At 34.0% G+C, this 17,620-nt stretch overlaps 1 protein-coding gene and 1 long non-coding RNA gene across 11 annotated transcripts in view; one reads left to right on the top strand and one right to left on the bottom strand.

The window, feature by feature from the left end:
- Window positions 1–17,620, bottom strand: part of LOC309630682 — a 440,591-nt gene that overhangs the window by 5,061 nt on the left and 417,910 nt on the right. The window lies entirely within an intron of this gene.
- GPATCH2 (G-patch domain containing 2) overlaps window positions 1–17,620 on the top strand; it is a 183,718-nt gene that overhangs the window by 76,916 nt on the left and 89,182 nt on the right. The window lies entirely within an intron of this gene.

Here is a 17,620-nt window from a genome sequence, read left to right as displayed (position 1 = left end):
GATCAGTTGGAATCATAATTGTCGTGCCCCAAGGACACAAGACAATTTTGTCTCTTAAATACTGGTATTTTCATTGAGTCTCCAGAAAGCCAAATTACAGTAAATCTTTGTGGGAGGCCCCTATTTCAACCTCATTGTTAGAATCTCCAACAAGAGTAGATTTGGGGGTAATTACCTCTGAGGTAGACCTGAAGAGAGAGATTGTGGAAGCACAGATAGAAGATGACACTTGGAGGCTTTTTTTTTTTTAATTTTCACCTTCAGCTCCATAGTCCTTGAGGACACCTGCTTCAAATTTTGTAGACAGTGGGTCCCTCACTGCTAGAAATCAGAATGCTTTTTCATATTATTCATTTCATTAAAGGTTTATCTTGAATGTTAAGTCAAATTAAATATCAATACTTTTACCACCAGAATGTTTCAAAGTATTCTCATGAACTAGAATCAGAATTGATCAAAGACTAGCTCTATTGTGCAATCACTGAGACCTTTGGTGTAATAACGTTGACAAAATGGGTTTACTGTTTAGAGAGGAGTAATCACTGCTATATGACCAAAAAAAAAATTTTTTTATTAATTAAAAAAAAAACTTAACAGGCTATTATCTATCATTGCTATCAATATAAAACTTCATGTTATTCCACCCATAATTATATAGTGTTTTGTTGAAAAACCAAGGACTCTAATGCTTTAGGATAAATTGTTATCAGAAGGTTCTAAGACACTTAAAGGGAAGCAGGCAGCCTGAAGCCATATACTCAATGACACCCAGTAGCTTAGCTACAGAGGTGGCACTTAGCTTCAGGTCTTTCTGCTTGCTTTCTGTTTATCTGTTTTTCCTTCTGCTTTTCTTTCCCTTCCCCTCTTCCTTCCATCCTCCTTCCTTACTTCCTTAAATTTCCATTTAAAAAGCACCCGAACCCCTTTCTGGTTGTTCTCTCCTTTTCAGTCATAAAATTGAAGTATACTATTTAATTTTAAATAGCTTAACCTCCCCCCAAATTTTAATTTGAAAAAACAAACCCAAAGAAATGTAATTCTAATTTAAATATTGAAAGTTTTTAGGTTGAATCTGATATGCTAATTTTTCTCCTAAGCAATTTCTATGTTCAACATTTTAACTCAAAACTAGGTGCTTGTAATACAAGTGGTGACTATTTCAAAAATACAGTAAACATAGATGTGCATTCATTAAGTTTTTATATAGATACATATATAAATAAATTGTAGAAACAATCAAGAAATCAAGCCTTTCAGGGTTATCTATTGCCATTGTTTCTTATGCATTGAAGCTCTCACCATAGCCATTACTATAAAACGTTCCCTAAGTACATAAAGGCTCTGATCGTTAAGATTTTTATTGCCAGCCACACATACAGAGCTGCAAATTGCCTTGTTTCAGATTTATTATGTATTACTCCAGAAATTCTATAAAGATCAAAAGAACTGATTACAATGTTGACCTTTGCATTAACTCATCTGAATTTAAATTCAAGTGTTTGATTTGGGAAAATAAGTCCATTTATCATAGGTCTGCTACTGAGGGGATTGTGCAGCCCTGATTGGGAGTGCTGAGACCAAATTTATTTATTGAGCGTGGGCTTGAAAATTGTTTGTAGGACAAGAGGAACAAAAGTTTGACCTGCCATTGTTACAGTACGAGGGGAACAATGTGGACATCGCCCTTTTCAAATTTCAAATAGTCAGTCTGTTTCAATCTTGTTGATAGAATCTCCACGTATTAAATTGAGCAAATATATACTGTTTTAAAAATATAAACCATTCTCTGATTTAAAATTAATGATCATTCTTTTACTGAGAGAAATAACCATTTCTTCAACATAGAGGTTACATTTTGGAGGAATATTGAGATGCTTCTCATTCTGAAATTGGCCTTTATATTATACTTGAACTCTCACTTGTCAATTTTTTTTTTTCTGAATTACTAAGAAAAAAACTGTTTGTAGTAATGTCTTCCAATGTAGAATTATGGATTTAATTAACTTTCACCTATTGAACTATTCAATTTTCACCACACAAAAATTCTAAATTTTAACCCATTCACTCACTATAACCACATTCACTGCCCAAACTGCATATGTTGTCCACATTGATAAACCTTCTGATCTGCCTTTAGACGGGCAGAGAGTTCTAGAAAGTGATTTGATAAGGGAAAGGGTGATGGCATTCAGTACAAGGCATGGGCTTGAATCTGTCCCTATACCCATGCTTTTTGATAGGATAGCTTCATAACAATGTGAAAAATTAGGGTCCAGCACTGTTAAGTATAGTGATGATGGACATGACTTGGCCCATAGTGACCTGAAGAGCCAATTGGTAAAAATGCATACGATGTGGGTTAGGATTTATGCCCAGCTTCTTAACGCTTCAGGTTCAGCTCTTCTGCTCTTCGTGGTGATTAACCCTCCAACCCAAGTCACTGTCAGAATGGAGAGGCCAGGGTATGACCCATTTGCTAAGTTTCAGTGCGCAGACTGGAAACAATTACAGTAGACCCTTGATATCTGCAAGAGATTTGTCCTGAGACATTCGTGTACTGCAAATGGAAAAATGTAACATAGCATATTATGTTCCCTATAAAATCCATTCCAGTAAAGTAAAATTAAAAATATTAAGTATCTCTTAGGCCATTAATGATTCTGTAAACACAAAACCAAAGTATAAAACTATTAAAGTACAATTTGCCACCAAAATAAATTTCATACCACATAAAAATATTATTTTAGTAACATTAACCCCAAATTTATAGAATCTGCAAGTCGTAAAGGGTAATGGTGTAATGACATTTAGAGGTAACATGGAGACACGAATTCTCAGCTTTCTTGTTGTGAACTTGCTCCATGCATGTGATTCACATTAGAACTGCAACAGAATCATGAATGTCTGTATCACATGCCTTTTGGGACTCTTGAATAAATTATCTTGCAAAATTTCTTTAGTTCAATTTTTTTTAAAGGATGTAGACTTTTCAGTGATTGATACCTACACGAATCCATCTAAGGCAGAATCCATCTGTTTTATGATGAAAAGGTAGGACTAAGATAATGCTTTTATACTTGTTTCATCTTTATACAGTCTGAAATTCGAGGGTCCTGGTGAGGGAGAAGTAAAGTCTTTGTGAGTATAATCCAGTGTTTGTCTGAAAGAAATAAATCTGTAAAGTATTTAGGTATTATAATCTGATTATTGGGGTTTTTTTAAGTTTTCAATTTTTTTTTAATTTTTGAAATTAAAAAAAATAAATTTCAAGGTGAAATTTTGTTTTTTTGAAGACAAGTTTTATTTGGGAAGACTTTCTAATTAGGGTGAAATTCTTGAAGGATGAAATTCCTATGTCATTGTCAACTTGAAATTATTGAAATTATACAAGTTATTAAATTAGTGGGAAAGTTTTATTTACCAAATTAAGCATTTCCTTTTTTTCTTGTTTAATTTAAGTGGACATTTAAGTCCTAAATGATTTAATTGTACTTTGCTGAATTTGACTGTTCTGTTTGAAGTAGTTTCATGTATGGTGGTGATGATTATTTTATTTCCTATATTTTAGTATTTTGAGTAATGTCAAGATATTATGGCAGCGAGAAGGTAGTGTGGAGGCAATGAACAGGGTTTTTTAGAGAGAGTACTTGTTTGTGTTCAGTACAAAGCAAATAGCCTTATACATTCTTTGCCCATCCCAAACCTCTTAAATTAATTAATTTCAAGTTAGCAAACATATATTGAATGCCTACTATGTGCCAGATACTGTCTTCAGTAACCCCAGGTACAAAGATTAATTGAAACAAGCCCTACTGTCAAGGGATTTGCTATCTGTCAGGGTAGACATGTACTTAATCCAATGTGACCAGGTGAGTGCTTTATTAATGGAATGAACAAAGGGCTGAGGAAATTCAGAGAGAAAGAAAACGCCAAAAAGGACTCCTTTTCTTTTCTTTCTAATCTCTATGAAAATGATCTAAGAACTCAACTTAGCATGACAGAATGCCTTTGATGTAAAGGATTTTAGAGAAAATACTGAATTTTTTTTTAACAGATTAGAAAATTGAGGGCCAGGGACATAAAGTGACTTATCAAAGCTCATACATCTGGTTTTTTGTTTTTGTTTTTGTTTTTTTTGAGTAGTCATTGATTAAGGATTTACTGTACTCATAGAAGCTACCATTTAGGCTAATAAACCTTCCTAATGACTAGAGAGCAAATAAGTTCAAAATTGTATAATTTTGTATAATTCCATAATTGCAATATGATTTCAAAGAAAGAAGAGAAAAACGTAGGCTGATATAAATGAAGAATACGCTAATTGAGCCTTATGTGTAGGTAAGGTTTGGATAGGTGGAGAGTATAAGAGGCACAGTGCAAATAAAAGAAAATTGAAGTAAGAGGCTGGGATGAATTTGAAGTATGAGTGACAATTCCTGGCACAAAGTCTTAAATATTCAGTGTGTGTGTGTGTGTGTGTGTGTGTGTGTGTGTGTGTGTGTGTGTGTGTGTGTGTGTGTTTGAACTGGAGCATGGGAAGAGGTGCATTCCCTTTATTACTTTAATAGCATGAATTCAAATGGTTTGCCAGTTGCCAGTTCAGGTTTCCTTCAGGCCCTTAGAATCGGCCAAAAACAGCAAATCAGCTATAAAACATTCAATTTATGGACCATTATTATAGATAAGATATTTAACTCTATTTAAACTCATGACCTTTCCGCTAGTTGAAAAGCATCAGAAAAGCACCAGCTTATGTAGTCACTAATAATGTCTTTGTGGAAATTAACTGAATTAAATTTTGTGATTTAGACTGGCTACCTTGTGGTTTTTCACTTAATTTGTAAAGTAACTCTTCTTTATAATTTGATGTGTTTTGTATAGTAAATATGTATCGGCATTTCCTATATGCTCGTGAGAAACAATTGCTCTGTTGTTTCAAGTAATTCACCGAAAAGCGTGATTGATGCTCCCAATAATAAGCATCTTCAACTGCACCATTCCCCTGCGTGCACGCCCTCCTTGCTCCCAACTCCCAGCAATCCTACAAAAGCTCCTTATTCTCGCTTACATCTATTGTAATATTTATTGTGTCATCTTATCATTGAGATTGTATCTTGCATTAGACCTTGAGACAATTAATACAAATGATGATAGTTACGAGATACTGATCTATGTGTTTTACAGATTATCTCATTTAATTCTCGTAATAGCTCTATAAAATGGGTACTACTTTCATCCCTGTTTTATAGATGAGGAAGTTAAAGCAGTCATAGAGCTGAAACGTGGAGGGATCAGGCTTTGGACCCAGGCCATCTGGCTTCATACCCCATACTTTTAATCATGATGATGTTCAGCTCCTAAGAACTACTCTATACTGGAGAAAAAGAGAAAATTGATGAAATCTATTTTATGAAATCATAAATTCTAATTTATTATTTTAAAACCTTGTGGATGATATATCCTATTGTGACCAGTGCATCAGACAGCAAGAATTACTGATGGGACTTCATATTGCTTTGTGTTCTAATCTTATTATAAAAGTGATGTTTTGGTCACAATTGATTTTGTAACCTGCAGATTGAAAAATATAATACGTTACGTGGAATTTTGCTGTAAAATAGTGAGAAAGCTTAAACTAGTAAAGTACTTAATGCTTTATTCCTTGCTTATGGATCACACAGAAAGATTTTCATCTATTCTAGTGTAAGGATAATTCTTCTATTCATGAGTATATTTAAAGGGTTGATGTCAATTTGTAAGTGTAGTGGGGCAAAAGTTTAATACTTGGGCAAAAGAAAATGGAGCTTCTTTATTTACTCCATTTGATATTTCTCGTGAGTTTCCACTTATTAGTACTGGATGTGGGGAAGGAGCGTGTGGGTGGGGATGCAGGAGTCGGGAAGTGAAACGGATTTGCCGATTACCGTATCTCAGTATCAAGTCTGTTTCTAACAAATGCTTGGTCTTGCATTTCTTTTCCCCCTCCCATCTGCTTCTCTCCCAGAGGCAGTAGGGAGTTCATGTGCCCTTGGGGTCATGGAGAAGATTAGCTTTGGTCCATGCATCGTCCTACTGCCCATGCAGTACTCTTTGGTCCTTGCTGAGGTCTGTCTAGCTATTGTGATCTGAACGCAGGCACCTCATTCACTTGTATAAGTCTGGTCTTGTTTGGCGTTTGGAGGAACTATGCTGGTACCCATTACCAAAGCCCATGCGTTCCAGCCATTTGTCTCTGATCTCCAAGGGTCTGTGCTTCTTTAGGTCCCAAGACTGCGCTCATCCACTGGTCCCGCCCACCCCATTAGTTTACCAAAACTCCTGGATCACCTGTCTAGCACACTCAGTCCATGGGGAACCAGTAGCCTTCTCTCAGGCTATCCATCTAGCTCCCTCCTTCCACCAATGCAGCTTTCTACTTCTGTGCCAGTTTGGGCAGAGTGCCAACTCAAATGTGGGACTCTGCTGGAGACTTGCCTCCTCACCAGCTGTGCCGGAGCTAAGCAGATATTCCTCGGTTCCCCCATGCTTGTCTGGTCTTACCCCTCACTTTACCCTACATGAGTGAGGGCAGTTAGAACCATGGCTTCCGTCTTACCCCCAACTTCAGCCTCAATTCTCCTTTCCATGCTCTGCAAGAGTGGGAAGGCAGGAGCCTCAAGGCCCAGCCATCACTGGCAGAAGGGCTTGCCTCTTCATGCTGCAGGTAGGGGAAACTGTTTTTGCAGCTCACAGACTCTTGATACTAGGAACCCAGAAGCGACAGGGATTGGGATTTACTGAAGGTGAAAATACAGCGACTTAAAATATGAAAATACCTCCTCTTTTGTTTCTTTTTATTATTTTGACTTGAGACACTCTTTTCTTTTTTGGTTGTACCATTTATTTATTTATTTATTTTTATTGAAGTATAGTTGATTTACAATGTTGTATTAATTTCCACTGTATAGCAAAGTGATTCAGTTATACGGATATATACATTCTTCTTTTTATATTCTTTTCCATTATGGTTTATCATAGGATATTGAATATAGTTCTCTGTGCGATATAGTAGGACCTTGTTGTTTATCCATCCTGTATATAATAGCTTACATCTGCTAACCCCATGAGGCACCCTTTTCTTACTGGAGTCTGACAGTATCAACTAGTCAGGATGTTCTAGCTCAATCTGTGGAGACTGGAACATAGACTATTTTACAGAATGAACCAAATTCCTAGATTTCTGAAACTTTATTACCTATCCAGCTTTTATTTCCATCAGACTTCTGCTCTAGCTGGGCTTACTTCTTCATTTTCAGTCTAAATACTCTTTTGATCCACACCTCGTACCTGTGTTTAGCATATAATTTCCCTCCTTCCATCAGCTTAAGTTCTTCCCATTTCTAGCACTCACCTTAAGTCTCTCTGCCAAAAAACACATGTGCTAAGTCAGGCTTTAACAATTTCTCTTTTTCAAACTGCTATTGCAGTTGTAACTAAATGCACACAGTTTAGTGATTGTTTCATCTTTATTGGTTTATATATTTTGAGTTTGTAACATATTAGCTAGCAGGGTTTGTATTATGCAATTCTTTAGTATCTTCTATAGCACTTAGCAGAGTACTGGGCGTGTAGAATAGGTATTCAATAACTCTTCTCTTTTTGTGGATTCCTGACCCACTGAATGGCATGTATTTTTTGTTTGATTTGTTTTGTTTTGTTTTGTTTTAAGAATAAAGGTAGAATTTAATGAATACAATCAACATTATTACTTTTATTATTATTAATTAGGGATTGGACTTGGTGCATGTAACAAAATGCCCAAATAATGGTGTCTTGAACGAAAGAGTGTTTTGCTTTGTTTCTTCTTCATGTCATGAGAAGACATTTGATGGCTTTGTTATCCAGATAAAGGATGGCAGGGTGGAAACCTTTGATTCTTTTGATCTTTCACTGCTAGTCCAAAAAATGGGTGTTGTTGCCTGCATCCCGGGCAACCTGAAGTACAAAGAAGGGCACAAAGTACATGCCAGCTAGTAAATCCCATTGAAAGAACTTTCCTTAGAAGCTCCACCCAGTGATTGACATACTTCTTATTGGCCAGACCTTACCTCACACGACCATCTCTGGCTGGCTGATTGATTTTATGATGCAACCAGAGTTAAGCTAGATATTTACTTCTTTCAATTTAAAGCTAATTCTACTAACAACTGTCCCCCAGCTATGAGGGTCTGACTATGTGATTTTTTTACTCGAAATATATATTGGCCACAGGATATTAAAAGTTGCGGGTTATTATTTGTGATTTGTGTAGCCATTCATTGAGAAAGATAGTATGTAAGATACTAAGATAGTCTGTTATCCTTAACTAATATTTGATTTGTTTTTAATTGATTCATTCACTCATTTATACAAACCTTAAAGAATAGTTTGCATATGCTTGTAGTTGTGATCTTTTTCCTTCTCCTCTCAAGTCACAGTTACGCGGTTTTGTTTTTTAAGTTATAGACATGTTTTAGTGCAATTAACAGTATAATAATCAGAACTGCATTACACGAGACTGGGTGGTTGCCTGCATCTTTGCTTAAGGAGAACAGCTTGTAGAATATACCATCTTAAGTGTTTTATTTGCTAAATATAAACCATATTAAGGTAATCAGTTTTTAAATGTGGAGACTATCAGCGTTTTTCTTATAAATTACTATCAGTGTATCCTTGCTCTTCTTAGAGGCAATCTTTTAAATGTCGAAACCAGCTGTAATTTTTCTCTTTTGATGTAAATTAAGATTCCATACAACATCACTGTCAGCTTAAGGTAGGAAGAAATAAGCTAGTTTATAAAAACAATTTGAAAAATTTAAAAAAACACGCAATTCAAAAGGGCATACGCACCACTGATAATGTTGTGATAAATTATCAAATAATTAATGTGGAAAGAAAGCAATTTTAGTTCCTGAAATGTTGATCATGTCTTCCAAGTATCAGAATAATTTAAGTAATTTATAACTAAGCACTGAAAAGTTTTCCTAGTCTGCTTATATTCCTAAAGTAAATTTTTTAATGTATGTGGTAGGATTTTTGTTCAAAAAGCTATCTTAATGATTTTTTACTTTACCAGTCATGTCTGCTGATTATCATAATCACCTTCACTGCCATGTTACCCCTGACCTCTTCTACTACCAAAAAAAAAAAATATTTTTACATGTACCAAACTTTTCAGTGTGTTATAATTCTCATTAGGAATGGGAATTATTAAGCATCCTTTTTGTTTTTTAAGTCTCTTCTTTATACAATAGACTCTGTATACATAAGCTCCAAGAAGGAAACACTTTCTAGTTTCTATTTTCTGTATATGTGACTCCCTTTTTTTTCTTCTTTTTTAAGCTTCCGCAGAATTGCAAGAGATGGGAGGATAGGCTTCAAAACATCCATTAGAATTTTTATTTGTTGTTTGAAATTTCTTTAAATAGTTGAACATTATTTTTAAAAGCGTTATGTATGTCCAGGGAGATAAAGAGATTTTTATAAACAAATTCCCTGGCAGGAGCTGCATTACGTGCTATATATTTCAGACTAATAATAAGGGCTTACAGTGGGTCAGTGTGTCATATCCCAGCGGTGTCTGGTGAGATGGAGGGTTATCTTATATGTCAGCTAGCTAACCCTGTGAACATTTTTTTGAGCAGGCAAGATAATGGGACTGAATTCTGAAATGAGGGTTGAAATATACTGGAGTATTGTCACATGTGAGAACAATAACTTTTTAAAGTAAATGTAGTCACCTTTTGACAGCATTAGGCATATTTGATAATGGGGTATATTTTAAGTGGATAGACTGGGTAGAGTATGAAGAGAATCATATATAATGGTATGTTTAAATAGATAAGTTTAAAAGTCACAGATTCTGTAATGCACAGGAGGTTTTTATTAATAGAAAGCTGCTGAGAAAAAAAAGGAAACTTTTTTTCGTCTCTATTATGATTACTAAATTAACATAACCTAATACTAGTAAGGTTTCAACTTCTTAATTGCAATTTTAAGTTTTGAATGTAAAATTACTTCTGCCCAAACAGGGGTACAATAATCTAGAAATCTTTAAAATTGTTTTGCTTTACTGTGTTTCCTGGCTAGTATCTTCATAAACCATCATATAAAATGTTAATGCCTTTTTTATATCACTAATTGTTTAAAAGATTTTTATTTCAGTCTTTCTTTGCATTTCCCTGCATTATACACTTAATTTTGAGAAAAGGTCTGTGTGTTTGTGTGTATGTGTGTAAAATGAACCTCAGGAAAACGCTTATTTTTAAATGTAGATGTGAATTGCTTGATGTGAATTGAATAAGATAATCCACATTCATACTCCTATGGCTTCTAAATTCAAATTTTAGAAGATGTATACATTTGGAGTATAAGTATGTTGCAGTGGGATGAGATTATAAAGTTTTTTACACCATCTTGTGCACATTTTGTTTATTACTTTGGCATTTACTCTTATAAAAGGCAGATCTTTATGCACGATGGATTTTGTATAAACATACGTGGACCTATCCTTATTTTCTTGAAGCCTATGGTATTGCAAGCATCATGAATGAGTGATTTAAGAAGGCTTTGGTCAGCCAGCAGAGGCCACTCACAGCTTGCTACTAAAACTGGATGGCAAAGTGAAACTCTTTCCTTAATCACTATTGTCCATCATTCCGAGCTGGTTAATTTTTAGTTCCTTACTCAAAAAAAAATATATATATATATTACCGTGGAGTCATGAGAAAAAAAAAATATTGTTGCTGTATTTGTTTTTTAATTATGTAGTGATTAATCTTTCTATTAAAACATTTAGATCATTCATTATTTTGTAGGCCAGAAATGAGAATTTATACACTTAATAATTAGAAGTATTATTATTCTAATAAGCCAATAATTCTAAATTCTTAATTATTAATGCTGACTTATTTTAACTAGGAAAAGACTGTTTAAAGTGAAGATTTAAAACAATTACATTGTTTAGTTTTAGAATGAAAATAGAAGAATTGCTAATGTTGTCATAGATATACACATATGTATGTGTGTATATTTCCACACCTTTATCAGCTTAGCATAATTCGCATTTTGAGAATTCTTTTAAAGAGATATATGTGCTGCTATTACTTGAAAATGTACTAAGATTACTTCCAGATTACCTGAAGTCTGTCTTCAGTCACTACTTCATGTGATACTGACACCTAGCATCTTCCCTTTGACACATACGCTTCCTGCCAGAAAAGGTAATCCTCAATTGAAAGGATAGCCTTGTGCTTCTCTGTGCTTTATTTCCTGTGATTTTTTGATTCTTTATAAAATCTTTCTGGTTTGCAGGTGTAATCTCACATTTACATTGTTATCTGCTTTTGAAGGAAAAAAAGAGTCCAAGTTCTCAAATTTTCCAAGTTTCCTCACATATTCTCATCATGAAATGTTTACTCCTCTCTAGTGCGATTTTTAAATTTGTTTTACTACTTTGCCTGTAATGACTAGCGGTGGAGCCATTTGTTATTCTTGTTAGTCTCTCCATAACATGGGCTGACAACTCTGTTTGAGCTGCCATGCTCACTCTTGCCTATATTTAAAATAGCCCCGTAGGTTACCCTGAAGTTACAAGTAAAGACCAGAATGTCCTTGAATGTATATTTCTAGGCTGAAGATTTTCCAAGAGTGTATTCTAGATTCAAGCCAGCATCTCCTGTGGCAAATCCCCAAATACAGAAAACACTTGTTTTGGTGTATTGTCTCCTTTGTGTGGTCCCCTGTAGGGGAAACTTAGTAAATTGTGGATAGAACAACGTAGGTTCAAATCTAGCTCTGTTTTTAGTCTTTGTAATCTGGGTGTTATGTGCCCTCACCCCAGTGGGTGTTAGTTTCTTCATCTAGTGTTTGAGGATAATGACGTCTATTCACTTTAGCCATCTTGCCTGTGAAAACTTACCTTATAAGCAGGAAAGACTGATAAAGAATAGGAGTGTCATCATTAATCACAAAAATATTTCTACAAATTGTATTAATTCTTGATATGTCATGGGTAGTCATTATCACACTTTTATTGTTGGGTTGTTCATGCTTACATCCTTCCAAGAAGGGTTAAAAATTGCATAGTAAAAGTATAATGGAACAATGTGGAACCTTTAACCTTGACACCCAGGTAAAAATCATCAGATTCACTCACTGTGTTAACATCTACTACAATATAATTTAAATAACATGAAGGCTGTGAATAGTAGATGCTGCATAGATCCTAAAAGGAGGTTTTTTTCCCCCTAAAATCTTACCAGGGTGAGCTCTGCTGATAAGAGCAAGATTGTTTATGAATATTGGTATACTTAAAGACATGAATAATGATGAGAACCTAGTACATCTTTCTGTTATGTTATTAGATTTTATAAAATCCCAAACTCTGAGGCATTTTCTTGGTTAGAAAACCAAGGTCTAGTGTACAAATTTATTAATTTAGTACAACAACTTTTGAAACCTCAGGTAATTCAGTTGTCCTCAGAAATGGATCATCTTCCTTCCTGAATATTCCTTCCAGGAGGACATTGTCCAAAGCTGGAACTCCTCATAGGTAAGGACTTATTACACTGACCTCTCCCTCAGATCCAACACCTTACCTGGCACACATCAGGCATTCTGCATGCACCTATTATTTTTTAGTTTCTTATAGCCAGTGAAGAGGATTCTTCATAGTCACCCGTATAATTTCACATTTACTTTAATAGCCGTCTAGACAAATGAAGGTAAAATATGGATTAGCACATGAATTATTTACTGATCTTTCTTTCTTTAAAAAAAAACAAAACAAAACAAAAAAACACCTTGGAATTAGAGGGGACCCTTAACACAGAACTTTATCATTATGTAAAAAAGATTAGTAATCTTTGTAACAATATAACTAAATCAATGTAACAATCAATGTAACGATATAACTAAAGTCACCCAACTGAATGGGAGCCGTATACCACTCATTATATAGTAAATTTAAGCATGATTTTATATACACAATAGGTAACTAGTAAATATTTGTTGAATTGTATCAAGTAGAGCAGTTTGGGGTTTAGAACAAGGAACAATCAACTACTGCATCAGGAGCTGGAGAGAAGGATCAGAGTGGAAAGCAGAGATGAGATTAGAGAGGACTTCAAATGCATTTCTCATTAGTTTTAATTTTGCTTTCAGTGTGGAGCTCTGGATGGCTCTGGCATGAGAAAACTGACATGTTGAAAAGCAGCAATTTAGAAAGTTGAGTTTGGCAAGTTGCTAAGATGGATTGGAGCAGGGAGAGAGAAACTGCACACAACTCCCTTCTGCCCACCTTATTCCTCTTAAATCAGATAACTGCTTTGTTTCCCTTTAATCATATAAATGATATCCATTTATGCTACCTGAATTGTTACTTTTTTGTATTTGCTTTAAAAGTAATTCTAAAGTAATTTCCACTTTTTTGTATGTTGTTTTAGAAGTAATTCTAATGTTATTTTCTTGAATGCTTTCCATCCCCAAATAAATTGTGCCTTTTGTGAATCGTGACCATTATGTAATATTATATATGAGAATAGGTGACACAATGAAATATTTTATTCATTCTCCCAACTATCTTGTACCACATTTTTAGAACACTGATGTAAACTCAGGTGCCCTCATTTGAATTACTTTTGGAGAATCTTTCTTCATTCTTCTGTATGTGATTAAAAGATTGACATTATACACATTCATTTAACAGCTATTAATTAAAATCAACTATTGCAAAACATTTAGAATATGATTTTCTTGGGCTTGTTTTTAAATGAAGATAATGTATAGACTAGCAACGATAGTAAGTTTTCTTCCACCTCTTTGCTTTCCTTTCCTTACTTCTTACCCCCAGGGTTTAAAGTCCTATTTTTAAGCCTCTTGCTGTTGAGTTGTTTTCCTTAATATCTGTCACATATATTTGACTGACACATTTATTGAATGTACCGGGGGGGCCTTCATGCAGAGCCTGCTAAACTTTAAAGGCTTGTTTCTTTCTTCAGAGAAGTTGAGTCAAATTAATAATGGTCCTTAGAGAAGCAGGAAGCTTCTGGGTCTTGACAAACTGGCAGGGAGGCTCAGACAATGTCTCGCTGTAGCCTGGAGGCCGGGTGGATTTGATTGACCAGTTCTCACACAACTGAAAGGCCTTCTTTTGAATGGCAGCCTGCCACCCTAAGTGTTTGTCAGTGTAGGCACTGAAGCAGAATAGCATTTGGAAAGCAAAATATAATTGTAAGTGAGAGAAAAGTTGGAGGACAATGGCGCTACTAGAGGCAGAGAAGAAAGGATGATGGTTTCTTGTGCTTCTATGGAGATGTAACATCTCCTGAACTTATAGAAGGAATCTTATTCATTGAGAACATAAGTAGGATATCATTCATGTTGAACAAACTCATTATTAATCTCACAAGACCATTGTGTCTCAGATAAGTTTACCTAATATGGGAAGTAGTTCATTCAACCATCTAATTATAGAAGAATGGGATGAGATGCAGTGGGTTTGGTAACAATAACAAAGTGAAAATGAGGTATAAAACCAACTGTTCTATCTTTGAAGGAAAGTCATAAAATCAGTGTTGATAAATCAGTGATAGAAAAAATAAGAAATTTCTTTTAATGTATCTAATAAAACTGAGAAAGATTTTGTCATTGAAATCATTTGGCTAAATTTCCCTTATATTGGTACTTATTGACCTTATGAATTTTGATAGTGGTACTTGTACAGCTGTTATTAAGTTTTCATCTAGTAACTACTACATTTCTGATTTCCTAAGGTTGATAACTTGATTGTAAATAACAATAGTAAAAACTGAGATCCATGTGATCTTTTAGCATTATAGTTTATTTCACAATCTAGTAAGGCCAGAAGTTGACATAAACGCTATGCTATCCAGAGACCATTCATTCCTATCTAACTTTGAGTTTATTTTTTTAATTTAATAATTTGCATAATAAACAGATACTGAAAAGAAATATGCCTACTTTATTTAGGATTGTAGTCACTATTGATGTAGTAATATTTAACAAATGAATCATAAAAATTCAGGGCATATAGTGTGATGTTTAAGATTCTTATCAGTAAATATTGGCTAATTATATAAAAGATTGTTTCCAGAGTTTTAACAAATAACAAGAATTGGATTGTGGAGATACTATTTCTCATGAAGAACAGAATACCTGTTTCCTATCTGACCTTGTGAAATAAAATCTACTTTTTCTAACAAATAACTTTTACAACATGAATATCTTATGGGATATTTAAAGAGTTATGATTTTTTTTTAAATTTGTGATTTCTTTCTAAGACATTTCTGGAATACCTGGAAGGCATATTTTTTGGAGAATAAAATAATCACCATACTTAATTGTTTACTAGAAATTAATACTTTGACCTGACGTTTTAAGTCGCTTCATTTTATTTTTAGAAAGATTAACCCCGAATTATAAATTTTTAGGAAGAATTCTGTAAGAATGTTTCTTGACATTTTATAATTCTTTGAAGTATCTACTAATAATCAATCATATTAAATACATGTTTTCAAGTTTAAAAAACACTGAAACTCCAGTATAGCCCTGATTTCCATAAGCTGAATTCTATACTAAGATCTTACCCTCAGATTTTTGGTAAGCATGTCTAGTCACTAAAGTAGCAAAAGATTCCTGTTGTTAGAATACTTTACTCCTGAGACAGACCAGTGTCATTGACCCTAAGAAGATCATCATGTATGGATCTCAGTGTTTCTTTATTTCATTAAAAAAATTCTAAATTATGCCTCTTTATATATCTTTAAAAGTAAAACCAAAATTGACTTGAAATAACAGTCAAGGATATTCACCTCTTTTTTTTAAAAAAAGGGCCATGTACTAGGTAAATATGTAGAGTCATTTAAACATCTACATTTGATATTGTAAATCTTTTGTGAGTTATTTACAGCAATTGAATTGAGCTTATAGTTTCTATATATGATTTCTGAGAAATACATAGTATGATTATTTCTGACTAGATTGAAAGCTTACATTTGTATTGTGGTATAAATTAGTTATAAATTCTGTTTTGTTGTACTCAGTTGCATTGTTTTCATCAGGTAATTTATCACATGGGTATATGTGAAATTTCTTCATTTATTAAATTTCAGATTACGTATTTCAAGCCAGAGCAAGACTTAAACATTTTTCCACAAGTATAGCTGCAGGTAAACAAGCAATTTTAGCCCTGAAAATAGCTTCTGCTTCTGTCAACACTTTGTTTATTCTTTCTCTGAGATAAAAAGTTCAGTTTTCTGATATTTGTACCAAGATAAAGTCAGTAAACAAGATTAATATAGTGTGGAAAAGGTTGTCAGCAGCCCTGGCAAAGGAAATAAGTTGCCTGTACATAGAACATACTGTAAACTGAATAAAAGTGTCAGGTCCACCATGAGATAATGTGATCATGAACCTCTAACAAAGCATGACATAGGCGCAGTCGCCTTTTCTCATAGCCACTGTGTAGAAAATGGATTATTATATTCCAGGGTTACCCACTGGAATAGCATGAAAACCTCATTTTGAGATGAATGCAGGATGTAGTCCTGGAGTTGAGCCACATGTTTACCTGTGGTGCTCAAACCATAGGGTTATTAATGTCATCATCTGTGCACATTTGCAATATTTGCATTTCTTAGAGTTTCAGTATGTGCTGGCACCCATGTTACCCAATTGATACAAGACAAAATACATTTTTGAAAATGTTCGTTTCTTCTGAGGGGCATTTGTTGCCTCATCATGCCTTTTTGGATTCTATACGTTAAGTGGCTCTTCTGTAATTACAGAGGGATTTTTTTTTTTTTAATATGGCAGAGCATAATGTAAAGCCTTTTGCTATCAGTTTATGTCTCATCAGTTGTGATGGTGGATTCATGCTGTGTTTATGTTCCCGTTGAGAACCCTCTATAGGATAGGAAAGTTGTGACATTTTCTTTAAAAATGGGAATAGCTTGCAGTGTCAAAAAAGTTGAACCTTGAATTCTTTATCAGCTTTTTAATTTGATTTAGAAATAAAGGAATAAAATTTTTTCTCTTAAGTGAAATTACATTTTGTTCTATGTAAATACACAAACAATTCCTAACTTTATGGGAAAACTATAAAAAGGACTACTCACTACTTCCTTGACTTAAGTCTTTGTACACATTTTTTTGAAGTACAATTGATTTACAATGTTGTGTTAGTTTCAGATATACAGCAAAGTGATTCAGTTATACATATATATATGTATATATTCTTTTTCAGATTCTTTTTCATTCTAGGTTGTTACAAGATAATGAATATATTTCCCTGTGCTATACAGCAGGTCCTTGTTGCTTATCTATTTTATATATAGTAGTGAGTATAGTTTAATCCCAAACTCCTAATTTGTATGCATTTAAAATGTGTGCATTATAATACATGTTATTTACATTTAGGAGTTAACTACAAACATGTTGGTCCTAGGAAATATCATCTTCTCAGCACTAATCTAATTAAGTAAACCTTTTTTTATATACAGTTAAATATATTTGCAGTTGTACAGTATTTGGAAATGAGAGTCAGTGGTCTAGTTCTTAAAAAAGATTTTTTTTTTCTGT

Source organism: Balaenoptera borealis, assembly GCF_965194805.1.
Source record: "Balaenoptera borealis genome assembly, chromosome: 1".
NCBI classification, from domain to species: Eukaryota; Metazoa; Chordata; class Mammalia; order Artiodactyla; family Balaenopteridae; genus Balaenoptera; species Balaenoptera borealis.
Note: the sequence above shows the minus strand (reverse complement) of the source record. Positions and strands in the feature narration are given on the sequence as shown.